The sequence below is a fragment of the Lithobates pipiens genome, unplaced genomic scaffold (assembly GCF_037356315.1).
Source record: "Lithobates pipiens isolate NorthernLeopardFrog02 unplaced genomic scaffold, aLitPip1_a1.2 Scaffold_28, whole genome shotgun sequence".
NCBI lineage: Eukaryota > Metazoa > Chordata > Amphibia > Anura > Ranidae > Lithobates > Lithobates pipiens.
In genome coordinates, this window is record NW_027507789.1 from 198,061,463 (window position 1) to 198,083,095 (window position 21,633).

The window sequence follows — 21,633 nt, forward strand, 5'->3', positions numbered from 1 at the left end:
GAGACTCTTCGCTTTGGTCTTTGGGGAGATAGTCTGCCCAAAGACAGTTGGTGGAGACCAGGAGGTTTTGGTTGCGGGCTTATGAGTACACATCAAACTGCGTGTCAAAATCAATACATTCCTTTATACCGTGTACACATATTTAGATATAGTCCAAGAGTAAATAAAAATTCTCTCATATGAAATTTATATTTGGAAAAATCAATTAAACCACTTAGACCAGTCTCCAATTAGGGCTATGTTTCTACTATTGCGACCCCAATGTCTCGCGATTTAGAGTGCAACTTTGATCCAACTTTACAGTCCCTGGATCAAAGTTGCATCAAAAGTCGCATCAAAGTAGTGCAGGAACCTTTTCAAAGTCGCTGCAACTTTAAGTTGCATAGATTGAAATCAAATGGGCCGTGACTTGTCGTGGGACTTTGTGTCCAAAGCTGCATGACGAGCTACACTAGTGGAAATGGAGCCTAAATGTTCCAGTGAAGAATCCGCAAAAAACGTCACTGCTCCAACTTAAATCAAGAATTCACACCTGCTCCACCTAACTACCAAGCTCCAATAAAAAGACGGCACGAAGCTGCCTTCTACCTTATCCTTTTGTTGCTGATTCCAGTCCTGGTTCCCTCCTTCCTTTCATCTCCAATGTACCCTGTAATCTTTGTTCCTCATTCTCTATATATTCTATTATAGTTACTGTAAGTCCTGTAAGTTGTGATGGATCTATGGATCAGACTTGTTTTTCCAACACATCCCACAGATGCTCAATTGGATTGAAGATCCTCTGGATCAACTGTGAGTATTGTATAGTGTAAATGGAGGTTTATTTGTGTGTGTGTTGTGGCTTTTTTTTTCTTTTTTTTTGCTCTGTTTGCTGAACTGGATGGACTTGTGTCTTTTTTCAACCAGACTAACCACAGCAAACCTTTTCTAGGTTCCCCTAAATTCAATTACCAGGCTCTTCAGGTCTGGTATGGATATTAAAGGGAACCCCGCGTCAAAAAAATAAAATCGACGTGGGGGCCCCCCTAAATATCCATACCAGACCCTTTATCCGAGCACGCAACCTGGCAGGCCGAAGGAAAAGAGGGGGGGTGAGAGAGCGCCCCCCCCCCTCCTGACCTGTACCAGGCCACATGCCCTCCACATTGGGAGGATTCTTTGGGGGTCTGTGACCCCTCAAAGCACCATGTTCCCATGTTGGTGGGGACAAGGGCCTCATCCCCACAACCCTGGCCGGTGGTTGCGGGGGTCTGCGGGCAGGGGGCTTATCAGAATCTAGAAGCCCCCTTTAACAAGGGGACCCCCAGATCCCGCCCCCCCCGTTTGAAATGGTAAGGGGATACAAAAGTACCCCTACCATTTCACAAAGAAAGTGTAAAAATGGTTAGATAAGACAAACACACCTTTGAAAAATTCCTTTATTAAAAATTAAAAAAATTAAAAAAAGATTCCAGCGGTGGTAATCCACTCTTGCTATCCATGGACTTGTGTACACACCATCGGAAAGTTTGACAACGAACATTTGCGGGTGGAAAATTTGAGAACCTGCTATCAAACATTTGTTGGCGGAAAGTCCGAAATTAGGGGCTTAAACTAATAAAGACTCCACTCAGGCTGGGTTCACATCTAAGATGGATGCGGCTCACAGCAGGGGTCCGGTGCGTCCCTGTTCTCCGTTTCAGGGACGAATCAGGGCCAGATTTTTGCCTGAATTTGGCCCTCAAACTGAGCCAAAGATGCACAGCACACCTATGCAAGCCGCTCTGCAGCCGCCAGGGAGATATGTAACCCGGCTCCACAGAGAGTCGGTCACAATCTCCTGTCTTACGAATAGGATGCGGAGAAACCCACATACAGCCTTAAAGAAATATATAGGTCTAAAACTGTTTTTTACTTAAAATTTAGCTTTTGTATCTTTTTGATGTGTATTATGTAGATATGCAGAGCTATTTGTCTTGGTTGCCATACAACAAATCACTGTAATGCTTTCTGTACTAAAAACATTTTATCCATAGAGCTGCTGCTAAAGTGAAGGGAAAAAAAAAGCACTGGAGAATACATGGCGAGCAATAACACAAACCTAACACAATAGGGTTGAGTTACTGAAGGTAAATAAGCTGTTCACTTTCCAAGGGAATTTTCTGCAAAGCTTAGTGAAAAAGGTGAAGCTTTGCTGACTTCTAAAGCCCCATACACACAATCAGAAATTCCGCGGATGAGAGCTTTTGGTCGGATATTCCGACCGTGTGTATGCTCCATCGGACTTTTGCTGGCAGAATTCCAGCCTGCAAATGATTGAGAGCAGGTTCTCTATTTTTTCGTCGGAAAAAGTTCCTATCCGAAAATGCGTTAGTCTGTATGCAATTCGGATGTGCAAAAAATCACGCATGCGCGGAAACAATTCAACGCATGCTCAGAAGCATTGAACTTAATTTTCTCAGCTCGACGTAGTGTTGTACATCACTGGGTTCTTGGCGGTTGAAAGTTCAGAGAACTTTTGTGTGACCATGTGTATGCAAGCCGAGCTTGAGCGGAATTCCATCAGAAAAAACATCCAAGATTTTTCCGACGGAAAATCCGCTCGTGTGTACGGGGCTTAACAACCATTTGCAAGCAAGAATGCAGCTTTTTTTTTGGTGTCACCACATTCACTAAGCTCTGGGGCAGCCTATCTGTCTTTAGCAGGGCAATCCTACTGCATTTACGTAAAGGTACCAATTTACTGTATCCAACCTGATATAGATTCTCTAGAACAGGGATCTCCAAACTACGGTCCTCCAGCTGTTGTGAAACGACACGTCCCATGAGGCATTGTAAAACTCTGACATTCACAGACATGACGGGAATTGTAGTTCTTGAACAACTGGAGGGTCGTGGTTTGGAGACCCATGGTCTAGAACATTGGCAATCGCAAATAAATGAATATGACAGCCAAGCCACAAATCATAAATTATACTGAATCAACATGCTGGACATAGGATAGAAAACAAACTCTGTAAGTTGCAGTACTGGGAGCTATCCTTGGTCCTGAAATAGCTAAACTGTTCAGACAGAAAAACAAATCACTAGCGCAATGCAAAAAGACTGCTCTGTAGCTTTGCATTTACAAATTGTTGAATTCTGTTGTCTAACTTGTCATCCTAAAAGGTGTTTAATGGAAATCTCCAAAGCCCTAATAAAGAGCTGTAGGCCAAAAAAGTTCCAAGATGTGCACAATGTAGAAATGTAACTTGACTGCTTAACAAAATTAGGCGATGGAGGTGAGTGAGAGTCCACACAATGCTACTTTACATACTGTACTGTACTGTAAAAAGGAACACGAGTAAACTCTACATCAGGGGTAGGCAACCTTCTAGAGGAGGAGGTCTACCTGAACAACATAGGAGAACTCAAAGGTCCTCAGGCACAGTGTCGTCTTGTCACACCTCATTTAAAGTGGAGTTCCACCCCCCAAAAAAATGCTTACAAAAACAAAAATAAAAACATTTGGAGAAATATATTATTTTTTTACTCACTTCTAAATACCTGTTGCTAGGGGGTCCCTTAGCCTCCTTTCAGCGCCTGGGCTCCTGACGTCACTTCCCTCAGCGCAGGAAGGGCGATCACCTCTTCCTCCTCCCTCTAGGCGATCATCTGGGACACGTGACAGGTCCCAGATGATTACGCGGCTCATGCATGCGCAGTGGGTGCCCGGCTGTGAAGCCACAGCCAGGCGCCCACGGTTAAAATGCTGGTGCGGCCGAGCGGAGGGGGAGATGAGTGGGGCTTCGATCTTCCACATTGCTGGAACCTCCGATTATTAAAAGTGAGCAGCTGCAGTGTATGTAGCTGCTGACTTTATTTATTTTTGTGGAAATACCGCTTTAACCACTTCCCCTTGGGGGCCAATTCTGACACTTCGCTCCTACATGTAAAAATCAACTTTTTTTGGGCAGAAAATTACTTAGAGCCCCCAAACATATATATATATATATATATATATATATATATATATATATATATATATATATATATATATATATAGGTGTCCCTATTGCATCGTGTGGGCGGGGCTCTTGTTTTGAGATAGGTAGGCACAGTTACTCATTTTAATGTATAACTGGCTCTTTCAGCCTAACAATATTTCTTGAAATTTGTGAGCGTATTCAGAGTCTGGGCTGCATTTCATTCTTAAGACCTAATTCACTAAATTTGTTGTATTTTGTTTACAGTGAATCTCTTTTCTTGTTTTATAACTACCTCATGTCAATTATTGGCTCCCCTGAAGAAGCCTTTGTGTAGGCGAAACATGTCGGGACTCCATCAGAATAGCCAAGAATTTTTTATTTGAATTAATTGACGGATTGTGGTCATTGTAGTCTCTATTACTGTACTGGTATTGATATTTGTGATTTCAAAATTTTGAATTTACCTTTTATTATTGTTTTTTACTATTATATTTAATAACGTTTTTTTCTATTTTTTATACTATACAGTTTTTCTACTTCTATAGCACCGCAATAATCCCACCTAGCCCCTCTCTTTCTCTTCATTTGACATAATTGGGATGAGGTGCGCTGATAAATTTTTGCCCGACCTGGCTCTCTCTCCTTTTCCATAAATCTTTGGTGTCTAAAACACACCTCCTAAACAGACGAGGCTTAAAACAAATTTTTTCGAATCTTCATATTTGCTAGATCTGGAATATATTTCTTACTCTAAAAACACTGAGGGAGGGGTGGGACGGGGAGAGGAGGAACAAGAAGACATTTTTGTTTCTCTTCACTTTTTTTCCCCCCTTCTTTGCTACTTAAGGCTATATATATGACCTTTTAGAATATATGGGAAAACATTATAAATTATACGAATAAGATTGTTGGTGCACCATACGTCCCTTTCCCTTCCCTCCCTTTTTTTTTTCTTCCTTTCTATTGTGTTGTTGCGTCTCTGTAGGTGTTGTTTGTCTTGTCAAGGTATGGCAGCTTTTTGTGGAAATGCATGGGATGGTCTTATGACAAAGGTTCAGGCCTCTAGAAAAGACGCAAATATCACAGATGCGGAACTGGATCGATCTTTCTTGAGATTACAACGCCTTTTAGAATGTAAAGCCAGGATTTATTGGCATAAAATCTATTTTGAAAAATATGTAGAACATCAAGTTGTTCCTTGGGGTCTGAGAATCCAAATTTTCCCCAATATGAATAAAACTAGTGATTCACTCAAAAATTCTTGGGAGAGCAATCTTCAATCTTGCTCCTTTCAAATGATTTCACTCTTAATTGATCAATATGAATCAGAGTTGGAACAGCTTGAGGATAACAGCTTAGTAGAAAACCCCATTCGTTTCACACAGCGCGAGAATAACTTACGCTCTTATCTTGAACAATATACACGGGACATTATTAATGTCAAGGAAGGTAAATTCCTTCGGGACAAATTAGCTTATGAAAATCATTTTGCCTATAAATGGCAAAACCCCAATCACACTACCTCTAAAAGAAGATCATACACTCCGAATGCTCCTCAAACAGATACTATTATTCCTAATGTTGTTTCTTTTTCTTCTAGTACTTCTACATCTTACAGAGATTTAACCCAAGACAGGATTCCTAAGAAAAGAAAGGGAGACCGTTTGGATACGTCCGCAACCTCCTCACCCAGATCCACGGGAACGGTACACCAACTCACCGCGGCTCCATCCAAAACACACCGCACACAGGTTTCTACTCCCATGCCTATAATTCAGTCACGCCCCAGCACTTCCTTAGACCCTTCTACTTACCCTGCACTTAACACTCCAGCACCGATTTCACACCCTTCTAACACTCACCTTGGATCCTCAGTTAGGAGAGTGAGTGAACCGACACTCCCCTCCATGTTTCCACCCCATTCACAATCCACAGATCCTCCTATCGCACCTATTTTTTTAGTTCAGACCCCGGAACCCAAATCACACCCACCCTCACTACTTCATCCACAAATGCACTAGGTCTCGAGGTGGTGAACCTGTCCTCGGTCTCCCTAAGGAACAGATTGAAATATTGAACATGCATTCTTCTACGGGGGGCAAAGGGATTACCCACTTAAGCCCAGACCATTTGGCTGGCCGAAGACCACAGCACTTTTTGCGATTCAGCACTGCGTCGCTTCACAAGCCCACAAGCACCAAGGAAACTGCCAGGAAAAAGGAACATAAATTATATTCCTCTACAAAATCGGCAATCGAGGGCTGCTTGAGCACAGAAATGTGAGTGCTCTAAATAAGCCTTATTAAATAAAGATGATACGGTCCCTAAAAAAAAAAAAAAAAAATCAGTGGGAACTTTGCTTTAACCACTTAAGGACCGCCTCACACCGATATACGTCAGCAGAATGGCACTGACCGTGCAATTGTCAGTTAAAGCGACGCAGTGCCAAATCGCAAAAAGGGGCCTGGTCCTTTGGCTGCAAATTCGTCCGGGGCTTAAGTGGTTAAACTACGTAGAGGGATCTTTACTGTAAGAGCGGCAAGGATGTGAATTCCCTTACACAGGCGGTGGTTTCAGCGAGGGGGCATTGATAGTTTCAAAAAACTATTAGAAAAGCACTTGAACGACCACAACATACAGGGATATACAATGTAATACTGACATATAATCACACACATAGGTTGGACTTGATGGACTTGTGTCTTTTTTCAACCTCACCTACTATGCAATTATGTAACTATGTAAGATCACTTTTACTAGAAAGCCCTTCAACAGCTTTAAAAATCGATACAGCTGTCATGTGTTTGTTTTTACCCCAGAATCCCAGAACATTTACATTTATAAATGTACCTTGGTTGTTAAGGAGTGAAGTAAGGATTCTTGACGCCAATCTCATTATCCTGTTGAAATCTTCCAATAGGGACATTTTTTTCCAGTGACAACAGTCCCCCTCACTTTTGAGAGATTTTCTCTTATGTCCTGTAGTGTTGATTGAGAAGGAAATTAAGGGAAATTTTGCCAACAATGGACAGACAGAACAGGTAGAAACAGAAACCTTGATGGTTGGCAAAAGAACAGAACAGCCTACCCGTCTCAAGCAATCTCATCTGGTGTGAAGCAGTGTTATTTAAGCAAAGTGACATTTTAATTAGGATTTTAAATACTTGAGTTATAACTAGCTAATAATAACTATTATACAATTAAAAAGAATGAAAATTCGAAAATTTGAAAGAATGAAAATTTGAAAACTTTTATTACTATTTAATATTATTATTATTATTATTATTAGATTGTTACGTTCATTTCTTTTAGATACACCATTCGTTATTTCAGATCATTCGTAACTTCAGATAAATTGGTACTCGTTACGTTCACTAACAGCCAAATTTGAAAGGAAATTCCAATACCTATAATTTTTTATTTTTTTTTTGAAAATATTTTTATTGAGTTTTAGACAGACAAACAAACATTCAACACGTAACAGTGACATGCCACAGTATTATGGTTAGACCCATGCAGGGGCCTTCAAGTTATTTCAACAGTATAAATCAACAACTGTAGCACATCCACAAACAACAACAACTAACTTAGTGCTAGGTTGGCTCCCACTCCATATAAACAACTTGGGACCAAATTCTTCAGTCGGGCCGCAAGGGACAATAGAAGAAGTGAACTAGACTCATAATAGTGGCTACACTGAATAATATTAAACAATGAAGTAAAGCAATACTAGGGACCCACAACAACCACACTCCCATCTTCCCTCAGAATGGCAACCCGAACATGTTAATCTGTAGTCACTGTGGAGGCGTCAGCCAGCCACTTAGACCACACTCTCGTGTATTTTTTGGGGCAACTCCTATTATGGTATGTTTCCTTATAATGTAGTAAGACTTTATTGACATGGGATTTCCACAACAGTATTGACGGCGGGGCCTGCTTTTTCCAGCATAAAGTGATCATTTTCCTGGCATAAAAGAGTAGGAGTCCTATCAGAGTTCTGTCCGCTATCCTGGGGGCCACCCCCTCCACCAATCCCAGAAGGCATATCCGTGGGGTCTGGGCTACATCTATTCCCACCACTTCATGAATTATGAATAGTACCTGCGACCAGTAACGCTGAATTACCGGGCAGGACCAGAAGATGTGTATGAAGTCACCCGGATCCCCAGTGGATCTCCAGCATTCCGAGGACAGGGAGGTTCTCATTTTATGTAATCTATACGGGGTAATATATGCCCGGTGTAGTATTTTGTATTGTATGAGACGGTCTCGAAGGGAGACCAGGATGGTGAAGGGAAAGTCCCATATGTCCTCCCAGTCCTCGGAATCCAGGTCCGGTATGTCTTGAGTCCATCTCTGTCGGAGCTTTGACAGATCTGGAAAAGAGACCCTAAGAAGGTGCACATAGAGGACCGAAGTCGGCTTCCTAGTACATTCAGATCTTGTAACCTTTTCCAGGGCGGACTGCACAATTTGCGTGGTATTGGGTACCACTTGGGCCTTGAAAGCATGGGATAGCTGCATATAGCGGAATACATGCGAGGGGGGTACATTATTGCGAGATACCAGGTGATTAAAGGGGTGTATAGTTGTACCGGATGTGAGGTCAGATATGAGTTTTATGCCACATCTGGCACAAATTTTGGGGTCTGGTAGTGAGTAGAGGTGAGGTAAGGTAAGATTGTTCCATAGGGGGGTGTGTGGGGAGATCGCAGTCCCTGGAAACCCCTCCAGTCCCAGTCCCGCCCTCCAGGCCCTTAGAGTTGTGTGCATGGAGGGTGTCAGGTCATAGGGGGCTTTGGGACCCCGCAGGGGTAAGTGTGTCAGGGCCTCCACGGAGCGGACCACCGCAGCCTCCAGAACCGCCGCAGGGTTGGACATGTCCGGTGCCATCCACCAGACTACCGTAACTAGCTGCGCTGCCAGAAAATATTTCTGGCAGTCAGGAAACGCCAACCCCCCCCGCAGCACCGGACGCATCAGCATTGTGGGGAGTTACGGAATAGGTAGGTAAATTTAGGGATTATCTTCATCTTAATTAGGTTAATGCGGCCTAATAGGGATAGGGGAAGGTTTTCCCAGGCTTTCAACCTGGCCTTGACATTTTGGACCACCGGATCTAGGTTGAGGGGGATAAAGCTGGACACATCTCTCGAGACCCTCACTCCCAGGTACACCATGTCATCTACCCATTGCAGTTGGAGGTCTGGCGGGGCTAGTCGTTTTGCCTCAGGGTCAATAGCCAGTAACTGGGACTTCGTCCAGTTCGCAATACCTATAATTTAATAGTTATTATTAGTTAGTTATTTCAGATTTTCAAGTTTTCGAATTTTCATATTTTCATATTTTCGTTCTTTTTAATTTTCAGATTTTCATTCTTATTTTCCCAATTTCCGAAATTTTGAATTTCTGAACTTCCCAATTTCCGAAATTTTGAATTTCTGAACTTCCCAATTTCCGAAATTTTGAATTTTGAATTTCTGAATTGAAAAATTCTGAAATTCTGAAATTCGGAAATTTCGGAATGAACTAATTTGTCAAAATTCATTAGAAAAAATTCAGAAATTCGGAAATTTCAGAATGAACTAATTTGTCAAAATTCATTAGAAAACGAATTCGGAACTAAACAAATTGCGCATGTCTAATTTTTTCCTTGGTTATCCTTGGGAATAAACTGTCTGAATTCGGGGCCACATATCCGCACTTGCACGGCTGTTAAATTGGGAGCAGGGACTGTGTCTGTGCAGATGTACATCCCCGTGTGGGCACACAAGACCTAAAAGCTGCCAGGACCCAAGAGAACCAACAAAGTCCAGAGTACTGTTTCAAAACGGTGCTGGAACAAAAATTTAAAGCACTTGTTTATGTTTTTTAATAAGGATATTTAAAAAAATCTTCTGCTCACTATTAATCGGAGGGGGGGGGCTAGCATACAAAAAAAGGTAACTGTACTTTTAGCAGAAGCCTTCATTATATGCTGAATCTGTTTCACCCACTATCTAATTATGTACAGCTACTTTAAACTCTTATAAGAATTTTTTATATAGCAGTTTAAGTAATGTAAGCAGTGCCGCATTCGCTAATATGTGATAAGTGCAGATCAGAAAGGTCATGAATGGATTTATACTAAAACTATTAAAAATGTTTCTGTTCCTTGAACAGAATTATTGGATACAGTTTTAATTAACTGTACTGTACATGTTTATTTGTTGAAACAAAAATATACTGTAAATTAAAGTAGTTAATCATACAACGTACTTATTTTATTTTTTAACCACTTCAGCCCCGGAAGATTTTCCCCCTTAATGACCAGGCTATTTTTTGCGATATGGCACTGCATCGTTTTAACTGACAATTGCGCGGTTGTGCGATGTTGTACCCAAACAAAATTCATGTTCCTTTTTCTCCACAAATAGAGCTTTCTTTTGGAGGTATTTGATCACCTCTGTGCTTTTTATTTTGTGCGCTATAAATAAAAAAAAAAGAGCTTCAATTTTTAAAATAATATTATATGCTTTTTGCTATAATAGATATAAAAAATCGTAAAATGCAATGATTACTGTGTAAATGTCACTAGAAGGCAAGGGGTTAAAACCAGGGGGCGATAAAAGGGCTAAATGTGTGTTTCTATCTGTGGGGGGATGGGACTGACTAGAGGAGGAGACAGATCGCTGTTTCCAATTACTCGGAACAGACAATCTGTCTCTTCTCTCCTGTCAGAACAGAGATTTGTGTGTTTATTTACACTCACAAATTCCCGTCCTGGCTCTCGTGTCCATGATCGTGGGTGGCCGGCGGACATCGTGGCTGCCGACCACGCACATCGGGTCCCCTGCCCTTCAGCAGGTGTACGTGAGCCTGCTATCTATCTTAAAGGTGCCGACATACACCTACGGCGATTCGTGGGAACATGCTGACCTGCCCCAGTATAATGACGGCAGTTGGTCGGCAAGTGGTTAAACACAAGTCACAATAAGGCTTATTTGAGAATCAAGATAGTCAGTCTTTAAAGCACTATTAAACCCAAAATCAAACATGTACAGTAATACTGTATATTGCAGATTACCAATAATTATTGTAGATATGGTGGCTGCATCAGTTTTCTTTTCTTTAGCTTTTTTTCCGTCAGTTTCCACCTGGTGATCTGCTCAGTAACCATACCAGGCCACATGCCCTCTACATGGGGGCGGGCCTCTACCGGACAACCCTGGACTGTGGATGTCAGAGTCTGCGGGCAGGGGGCTTATCGTAATCTGGAAGCCCCCCCCCATGTGAATGAGTATCTGATACATACCCATTCACCAAAAAAGTGGCAAAAAGTAATAAACACGAGACAGTTTTTGACAAATCTTTTATTAAAAAAAATATATCTATAGCGTCCCTCTATGTAAATCCATCGTCAATCATCGCCCGCTGGACCTGAAAAATAAAAATAAATAAAAATGCTCCTGCCTCCTGGGGGGCCTCCCGCCGACTGCCTCCTCTCCGCCTTGACATTTCTTATATAGATAAGGGGTGGGGCCACCTAGCTACATCACCCGGTAGTCCAGCCCCCTTTGTACCCAGCACGCACCAGTATGTAACGCCAGAATGGGCAGTGCCACCAGGTGACGTAGCTAGGTGGCTCCCACCTGCAGACCACGACAACCACAGCCCAGGGTTGTCAGGAAGAGGCCCTTGTCCCCATCAACATGGGGAAAAGGAGCTTTAGAGTGGGGGGGCAGAGCCCGCCCACCCAAAGCACACACCCCCCATGTTGAGGGCATGTGGCCTGGTATGGTTCAGGAGGGGGGATGCTCGCTCACCCCCCTTTCCTAACCTATAGGCTACATGCCCGGATAAGGGTCTGGTATGGAATTTTGGGGGGGACCCCACACCGTTCTGTTTTATATTTTGGTGTGGGGTTCTCCTCCAAATCCATACCAGTCCCAAAGGGTTTGTTTTGGAATGAGGGGGGACCCCACGCCATTTTTTTTCAATAGCCAGGTGCCCGTAATTCTAACCGTGATTCATTTTAATGAGATTTGATTTTTTGCTGATGTCACTGCGTTTGCACCAGTTTTATCTTCTATTGATGTAAGTGCAACATTTTTTTTACTTAATTAAACCTCAAAGATTTTACACTATGGAGGCTATATATATATATATATATATATATATATATTTTTTTTTTTTGGAACCCCTCCGTGATCGAGTTCATTGGACGATTAGGCTGGATTCACACCTATGCAGTTTTAGTGCTTTTTGCATTTTGCAGATTTGCACTACTGAATGAGTTGCATAGGAAAACATGTTAAACGGACTGTAGTGCAAATCTGCAAAATGCAAAAAGCACTAAAACTGCATAGGTGTAAATCCAGCCTTAAGGGACCCTCCAGATATCATGTCACTATATAGACTTACTTGTCTTTTATGCATATAGACTTTCTTCATCATTTACTTACAATTTTACAATTTTATTTAGCACAGTTTATTTTTGATTCATTGTTCATGGTATGTATATCTTACATGAAAATTGCAGCTTACACGGTCACATTAATTTTTGATATCAGTCACACATTGGATTACATTTTATAGCGCTGTAATATTTTTTTGATTTATATTGTAATTGAATGTTATTAAAAATGACCTTTTCTTTTCAATCTGCAGCCACTGTAATTTTCTATAAATGCAATGCGATATGGCTACATGGAGGAGTTCTGTACTGACCACTCCCCAGAAACATCATTTCCTGCTTGTGTGATTGGCTCACCAATTTTCCCAGAAGTCTGTCTAGGATACAAATTAGATTAGATTTCAGGCATCCCCTGCAACAATAATGTCATTTTTGGTGAGATATTTCCAATAGGAACACATCTAAAGGGAGCTTTCCTCATTAGTGCTCTGCAGCTGCCACAGCTGACTGATAATTATGAAACCACTCCTATTGAACCCTCTAGAGCAGGGATATGCAATTAGAGGACCTCCAGCTGTTGCAAAACTACAAGTCCCATCATGCCTCTGCCTCTGGGTGTCATGCTTGTGGCTGTCAGGGTCTTGCTATGCCTCATGGGAATTGTAGTTCTGCAACAGCTGGAGGTCCACTAATTGCATATCCCTGCACTAGAGGCACAGACAAACACACAGGGATTTCCTCACAATTACAAAAGGGAGGAATCTGCAAAAAAGGTTGTTATAATCCTTGCAAAGTACATAGATCGCCCGGGGTTAATGTTTTTTTCTCAGCAAAAGTGGAGTTATGCTTTAGGCTACTTTCACACTGAGGCGCTGGGCGCGCTGGCGGTAAAGCGGCGCTATATTTAGCGGCGCTTTACCGTAATTTTAGCGGCGCTTTTCGGCCGCTAGCGGGGCCGAAAAAGGGTTAAAACCACCCGCAAAGCGGCACTGCAGCGGCGCTTTGCAGGCGGGTTTGGAGCGCTACCCCATTGCTTTCAATGGGAAGGGGTGTTTTAGGAGCGGTAAATATACCGCTCCTACAGCGCTCCAAAGATGCGGCTTGCAGGACATTTTTCAGCGTCCTGCAGGTGCACTGCTCCAGTGTGAAAGCCCTCTGGGTTTTACACTGGAGATACAGCAGCGGCTGTTTGAAGGCGCTTTGCAGGCGCTATTTTTAGCACTCTAGCGCCTGCAAAGCGCCTCAGTGTGAAAGGGGCCTTAAGGTTTATTGTCTTTCGCCTGCCACCTGGAAGTTTCAGCTCCCTCCATACATTTTCTATAAAATTAAGGGCTGGAGACTGGGCTGCCAAAATGTCGCAGTCACGATAAAAATCACTGATCGCCGCCATTACTAGTAAAAAAAAAAAAAAAAAAAATTTATAAAAATGCCATAAAACTATCCCCTATATTGTAGTCGCTGTAACTTTTGCGCAAACCAATCAATAAGCGCTTATTGCAATTTTTTTTACCAAAAATATGTAGAAGAATAAATATCGGCCTAAACTGAGGGAAAAAAATACTTTTTTATATATTTTTGGGAGATATTTATTATAGCAAAAAGTAAAAATAATGCATTTTTTTCAAAATTGTCGCTCTTTTTTGGTTTATAGCGCAAAAAATAAAAACTGCAGAGATGATCAAATACCACCAAAAGAAAGCTCTATTTGTGGGAAAAAAGGACGCAAATTTTGTGTGGGAGCCACGTCGCACGACCGTGCAATTGTCAGTTAAAGCGACGCAGTGCCGAATCGCAGAAAGGGGCCTTGTCCTTTGGCTGCAAATTCATCTGGGGCTTAAGTGGTTAAACTACGTAGAGGGTTCTTTACTGTAAGAGCGGCAAGGATGTGGAATTCCCTTACACAGGCGGTTGTCTCAGCGGGGGGCATTGATAGTTTCAAAAAACGATCAGAAAAGCACTTGAACGACCGCAACATACAGGGATATACAATGTAATACTGGCATATAATCACACACATATGTTGGACTTGATGGACTAGTGTCTTTTTTCAACCTAGTGTTGATTGAGAAGGAAATGAAGGGAAATTTTGCCAACAATGGACAGACAGAACAGGTAGAAACAGAAACCTTGATGGTTGGCAAAAGAACAGAACAGCCTACCCGTCTCAAGCAATCTCATCTGGTGTGAAGCAGTGTTATTTAAGCAAAGTGACATTTTAATTAGGATTTTAACCACTTGAGTTATAACTAGCTAATAATAACTATTATACAATTAAAAAGAATGAAAATCCGAATGAATGAATGAAATGAATGAAATGAATGAAATGAATGAAATGAAAATTCGAAAATAACTATTTATTATTATTATTATTATTATTAGATTGTTACGTTCATTTCTTTTAGATACACCATTCGTTATTTCAGATAATTCGTAACTTCAGATAAATTGGTACTCGTTACGTTCACTAAATTTGCAAGGAAATTCCAATACCTATAATTTAATAGTTATTATTAGTTAGTTATTTCAGATTTTCAAGTTTTCGAATTTTTCAGATTTTCGGATTTTCGTTCTTTTTAATTTTCAGATTTTCATTCTTATTTTCGAATTTCTGAACTTCCCAATTTCTGAAATTTTGAATTTCAAATTTCTGAATTGAAAAATTCTGAAATTCGGAAATTTCGGAATGAACTAATTTGTCAAAATTCATTAGGAAACAAATTCGGAACTAAACAAATTGCGCATGTCTCATTTTTTTCCTTGCTTATTCTTGGGAATAAACTGTCTGAATTCGGGGCCACATACCCGCACTTGCACGGCTGTTAAATTGGGAGCAGGGACTGTGTCTGTGCAGATGTACATCCCCGTGTGGGCACACAAGACCTAAAAGCTGCCAAGAGAACCAACAAAGTCCAGAGTACTGTTTCAAAATGGTGCTGGAACAAAAATTTAAAGCACTTGTTTATGTTTTTTTAATAAGGATATTTAAAAAAATCTTCTGCTCACTATGAATCGGAGGGGGGGGGGCTAGCATACAAAAAAAGGTAACTGTACTTTAGCAGAAGCCTTCATTATACGCTGAATCTGTTTCACCCACTATCTAATTATGTACAGCTACTTTAAACTCTTATAAGAATTTTTTACATGGCAGTTTAAGTAATGTAAGCAGTGCCGCATTCGCTAATATGTGATAAGTGCAGATCAGAAAGGTCATGAAGGGATTTATACTAAAACTATTAAAAATGTTTCTGTTCCTTGAACAGAATTATTGGATACAGTTTTAATTAACTGTACTGTACATGTTTGTTTGTTGAAACAAAAATATACTGTAAATTAAAGTAGTTTATCATACAACGTACAAATATTTTTTTTAACCACTTCAGCCCTGGAAGATTTTCCCCCTTAAAGTGGTTGTAAACCCTTACAACACACTTTGACCTACAGGTAAGCCGATATTAAGGCTTACCTGTAGGTCCAAGAAATATCTCCTAAACCTACACGGTTTAGGAGATATTTGCCCGAAGACAGGCACCGCTGTCTACGTTGCATGCGCCGTAGACAGCGGCGCGCAGGCGCACTGAGAGCGGCATCGTCAACGACGAAGATGCCGCGCGTGTCGGGTCCCGTGCGCGAGTGATGTCATCGCGGCTTCGCCGAATGACAGCGGCGGAGCTGCGAGACCCCACCGAGTAGATGGATGCCCCGGACTACAGGGGACAGCGGTGACTTCGCTGGCTCCTGTGTCAGGTAAGTGACACATAATGGACTACTATGCGATGCATAGTAGTCCATTATGCTTTGCCTTTGCAGGGAATGAAAGAGGAAGTAAACTCATCAGGGTTTACTTCCTCTTTTATGACCAGGCTATTTTTTGTGTTATGGCACTGCAACGCTTTAACTGACAATTGAGCGGTTGTATCCAATAGGGGGCCCCACTGAGATACATAGCCGAGTGTACTCGGCTCCGCTCCTCTCACAGTCACGCCCAGTCCCGCCCTATGATGGACATAACACGGGGACTGGGCATGACTGAGCCGAGCCAAGTACACTCGGCTACTCTCGGCTCCGCTCGGGACTGCGAGAGGACCCTTAACCGCCAAGAGCCGCTGAGAGGACCCGAGAGCCGCCAAGATAAAGAAGAGTATGTATCTCGGCAGCTCCATCAACTTCAAGACTGCAATGACAAGGCTGCAAATGACAAGGCTACACTGACAAGGCTGCAATGACACTGGACAAGGCTGCAGATGGATGGGCAAGGCTGAAGATTGCCACTGATAAGGCTGCATTGAGGGGCATTTAAATGTAAGTTTTTTCCTTAAACTTCCCTCCTAAAAGTTTTTTTCCTTAAAATTCCCTCCTAAACTTGGGGTGTGTTATACGCCAATAAATACAGTAATGTATAGAAGGTAGGACCCGGAAGTGACCCAAGCCCAGGGGCCCCCACCACCCTAAGTCCTGCCCTGCTGCCAACACTATGCAATACTCTGCCAGTACTATGCCAATACTCGCCAATACTCTGCCAATAAATTTTAACAGAAACAAATTATTTTTTTATTTTTTTTCACCAAATTTTTAGTCTTTTTTGATTCATAACGCAAAAAATAAAAAACCCAACAGAGATTAAATACCACCAAAAGAAATCTCTATTTGTGTGAAAAAAAAGGACAAACATTTCAGATGGGTACAGTGTTGCATGACTGAGTAATTGTCATTCAAAGTGTGAGAGCACCAAAAGCTGAAAATCGATCTGGATAGGAAGGGGGTTTAAGTGCCCAGTGGGTACGTGGTTAATGGGACAGCTGGTGATGTGGCAGTGACAAAACAAGGTGAGGGACATGGCGCCAGCAGGTGAGTGGATGCCCGGTAACAGGCACTGTCATGACGGATCTGAAACAATTGCCCTGAATGGGATTTTTGTGCTTTCAGAGAAATGCCAGCAAACCCAGCTCCCTGTAAACTCTACTAATGTACATGGACACATAGAAAAACATAGAGTTGAGTTCAGGGTCTTCAGAAAAAAATTCCCAGCTGCTCCTAAACATCAGTTTAGCGGGTGCAGTGTACATGAGGAAAAACAGTATTTAGTATTACTTAGTATTCAGTATAGTATTAGTATATTTAGTATTTTATTAAAAAGCAGGTTTGGAGCAGATAAATGGAAGAAGCCAAAAAAAGTCCTCGTCAAAATATTTGATTATATTCCGCTATGTATATTGTAGGAAAAGTGAAGTGTAGCATCCCTCTGTTCAAGGTCCAAAAGCCTTCCAACTTCCTAGTGCGATGGATAGACAGCTATACCTAAGGGAAGTCTTTAGTATAAAAGTAAGGTATGATAAGGACTCCACGTGCACTTATTCAAACCAAGTAGCCTACATTGGGTGGTGGGGGGTCAACTGCTGCTGTTATCAGCCAGTTATCTTAAGGCCCCTTTCACACTAGTGAACAGTTGTTCAAAAGCACACCAAAAAAGGCAACTTCCATTGTAAGTCAACGGGAACACATCAAAAGTTCATCAGTGTCAAAGGGCCCTAACATCCTGTCCTGCTCTTTAACCTTAAAGCAGAAGTCAGATGAACCATAGCCCAGACCTCTTCTGGTTAGCATGATGGCCAGTGTTTTTTAATTCGCATCCTCTGAGCCCAGGCTGACATGAACAAATACTCTGGGTGGTAGGTCATTATGCTAGCCTGGGTTCAGAGTACTAAATCAGTGAACACTGTATATCAGGGGCGGACTGTCAACTCATTGGGCCCCCGGGCAATAGGAGATTATGAGGCCCCCGGGCAATAGGAGGTTATGGGGCCCCACAGTATACACAAACACACACACACACAGTATACAAGCACACAGTATACACAGACATGTTTCTATTGGTTGAGACGGTACTGGATTTTTAGACCAAAAGGATGTCGGTAAGGGACATTTCAGAGACAGATGTAAAAAAAAACACAAATTTTTACATATTGTCCCTGGTTTTAGTGAGGCTGGCAACCCTGATGGGGCCCCCTAGTGGCTCGGGGCCCTCGGGCAGTGCCCGAGTTGCCAAATGGTCAATCCGCCCCTGCTGTATATACATCATTATGTGAGCATCACTCAGTGCCAGAGTAAGGACGGACCAGAGGTGAACAGGAAGGACTTGTGACACCACCAGACCATCCAGAAAGTATGGAAAAAATATATACATAAACTATGGGGAAGAGTATGAAGGCCTGGGGTGTTTTTTTGTTTTTTTTAAAACTGCAGATATACATAATAATAACAATAATAATACATACAAAATATAAAATGTTTTATTGCTACTCAAACACCCAGTACAACACTACCATGAAAATGCTCCTAAATTATCTTTGGCTTGTAGAACTCATAATAATTTAGGCATCTTCCTGCACAGAGCAGGTGGAGGGAGAACAAATATATCCACTGAACAATGGCAAAAAAGAAATATTTTACCAACTATTTTGTTCTTTATTGCAGTTTAACTGGGAAAGAAAATTGTGAAGGTAAATTTCACATGAGCAGTAAAACCCACATGTAGCTTGTTTTAGTACTTCACTGGCTTTTATCTCTCCATATTCTTTCACTGTTAAGCAGCAATAAAGATATATTGGTCAATAAAGCATTTTGCCACTAGGCTTTGCGCATGCTGCACGGCTGCAGGTCATGTTGCTAAGTAAAATCCTCTCTTTTTAACGTGCTTTCTTATTGGCTGTAAAGATAGTCAATTGTGCATGGATTTGCAGAATGAACAGCCGCGAACATTGAGGGAAGCCTCATTAACGTGAAATATTTATAGTGCTGGGATAGGAGAAGCTTACCGTGGGATATTTTTCTTCATATGATATATGCGCTGTGTTCTCTGCATCTTTAAAATACTATTGTAAAAACACGATGTCAGGAAGTGCGCATCACAATATTTCTTCCCAGTACTGTCTCAGTGGATGCGCAATCAAGAGGCATATTCTTTAATAATATGTCACTGTTGTCTGCAAATAACTACTTTGTTAACTGTAAAAAGAACAGTACAGTAAAACCTTGGTTTGAGAGTAACTTGGTTTGAGAACGTTTTGCAAGACAAGTAAAAGTTTTAAATAATATAATAAGCGATGTCTTGATATATAAGTAGCATCATGTCACAACCGAGTATAAAAAAGAAGAGAGGCGCCTCTAAGTGTAGCAATATGGTTACATTTAATGAAGGTACAACATTTAGCAACCAACATGGTTGATGATTAAAAGAGGCACCTCTAAGTATGCAGGCATCCGGGGTAAAGCTGTCCACATAGACCATCCTCCGCACCACCATCAGCATCATCTCTTCCACTCTGCACTCCAAGAGCAGTTCAAACCTCGGTTTAAGATCACTCTACTGCAGGGTAGTCTTTCCAGTCACAATTGTAGACTGACAGCGGTGAGACCTGGTGGTGAGGAGGACGGTCTATGTGGACAGCTTTACCCCAGATGCGTGCATACTTAGATGTGCCTCTTTTAGTCATCAACCATGTGAGTTGCTAAATGTTGTACCTTCATTAAATGTAACCATAATGCTACACTTAGAGGCGCCTCTCTTCTCTTTTATACTCTGTAGCTCTTGCTGGATTGTGCTTCTAATCCCCTTGTGGAGGCTTCCATTTGTGGATGGCCTTTTTATGGTTACACAACCTCAGATTGCTATAATCTTTTTATATGGACTATAAACTGAAGGACTTATGAATAAATGGTTGTGGAACGAATCATTTGAGTTTCCATTATTTCTTATGGGAAAATATGCTTTGATATAAGAGTGTTTTGGATTACAAGCATGTTTCTGGAATGAATTATGCTTGCAATGCAAGGTTGTACTGTAAATGCCTAGGCTTATGCAAGAATGTGAATATTTAGCCCGAAATTATTTAAAAATTATGGCCTTACTTTCTTTTTTTTTTTTGAAAAATGTGATCTTGATTAAAACATGACACATAGGGAAATTACATAGAACACGCTGATTATAGGAGGGGGAATACAAGCACATAAAAGGGAGGAATCCAGAAATAATACGTGTTATAGTACAATGGACAGTGTAATATAATATTACAAATACTGACAAAGCTGTTTACTAGACATGGGCGCCGTCAATAAATTAGTTTTGTTCTGTTCCGTTACTGTTGGTATTAAAATTAATTCATACTTCGTATTTCGTGTCCCAAATTCAATTTCAATTCGTACGAAATACAAATTGTCGTTAGGTTCGTTAACTTGTACGAACGTTCGTTACAACGAATTTAAAGGCAAAAATATACCTCAATATGACAGTCGATGCTGATGGAAGTTTGGTTTTTATCCGAAATACGAAATTCCGTTGAAGAATTTCCTATCCGAAATATGAATTTTCATTAGATGAGGGGCTCCCACCATCCCTGTGCTGTGCTGACTTCCTCCTGGGGATTCGTAAACAAATGTTCGTATTTCGTACAAAATTCGGATGCATGGCAATTCGTATTTCGGATCCTCCCGAACTTACAAATTTAGGGAAATTCATACGAATTTGAGATTCGTACGAAACGAAACGAACATGTCTACTGTTTACTCCTAAATAATTTATCCAAGTCAACCGAGTACCCATGACAGTGAGTGGAAAGGAACCATAGCTATGATGGGGTCTAATAAGTGTTCAGTGGAAGTTTACTAATAGACGGTGTATAGCCCATTAATAAAGAACCCTATTTTTGAACAACGTCAGCATAACACAATGTTTGACAAAGTGGTATACAAATTGGTCCACTGTTCTCTAAGTGGCATATAAGCACGGTTTCCACACCGTCCCCCACATGTCGCAGAGGACTGCCACCATCTATCCCAAATTTTGATATATTTGGACGGACAGCCTCTATGGACATACTGTAAATACATTTCTTATAGACCAGTGATGGTGTACCTTGGCACCCCAGATGTTTTGGAACTACATTTCCCATGATAGTTCCAAAACATCTGGGGTGCCAAGGTTGGCCACGACTGTTATAGGGTAACGTATTATTGATTTCACAAATTCAGGAGTTTAATGTAGGGGCTTCAGCCTGCATCCAACTTCTCGCAATTAGTTTTATAGCTTTTATAGCTATGAATAGAGTTTCATGTATAAAGAGTTTAGTGAACTTCTCCATGTCCGGATTAGGATAAAGTCCTAGAAGACACAACTTGGGGTGCAGGGTCAGTGGTGGGGAGCCCAATGGTGTCATGCAAAAAGGTCACCAGTTTTGTCCAGAACCCCTAAATAAAAGGACATGCCCATAGCAGATGATAAAAAAGTGCCCGGAC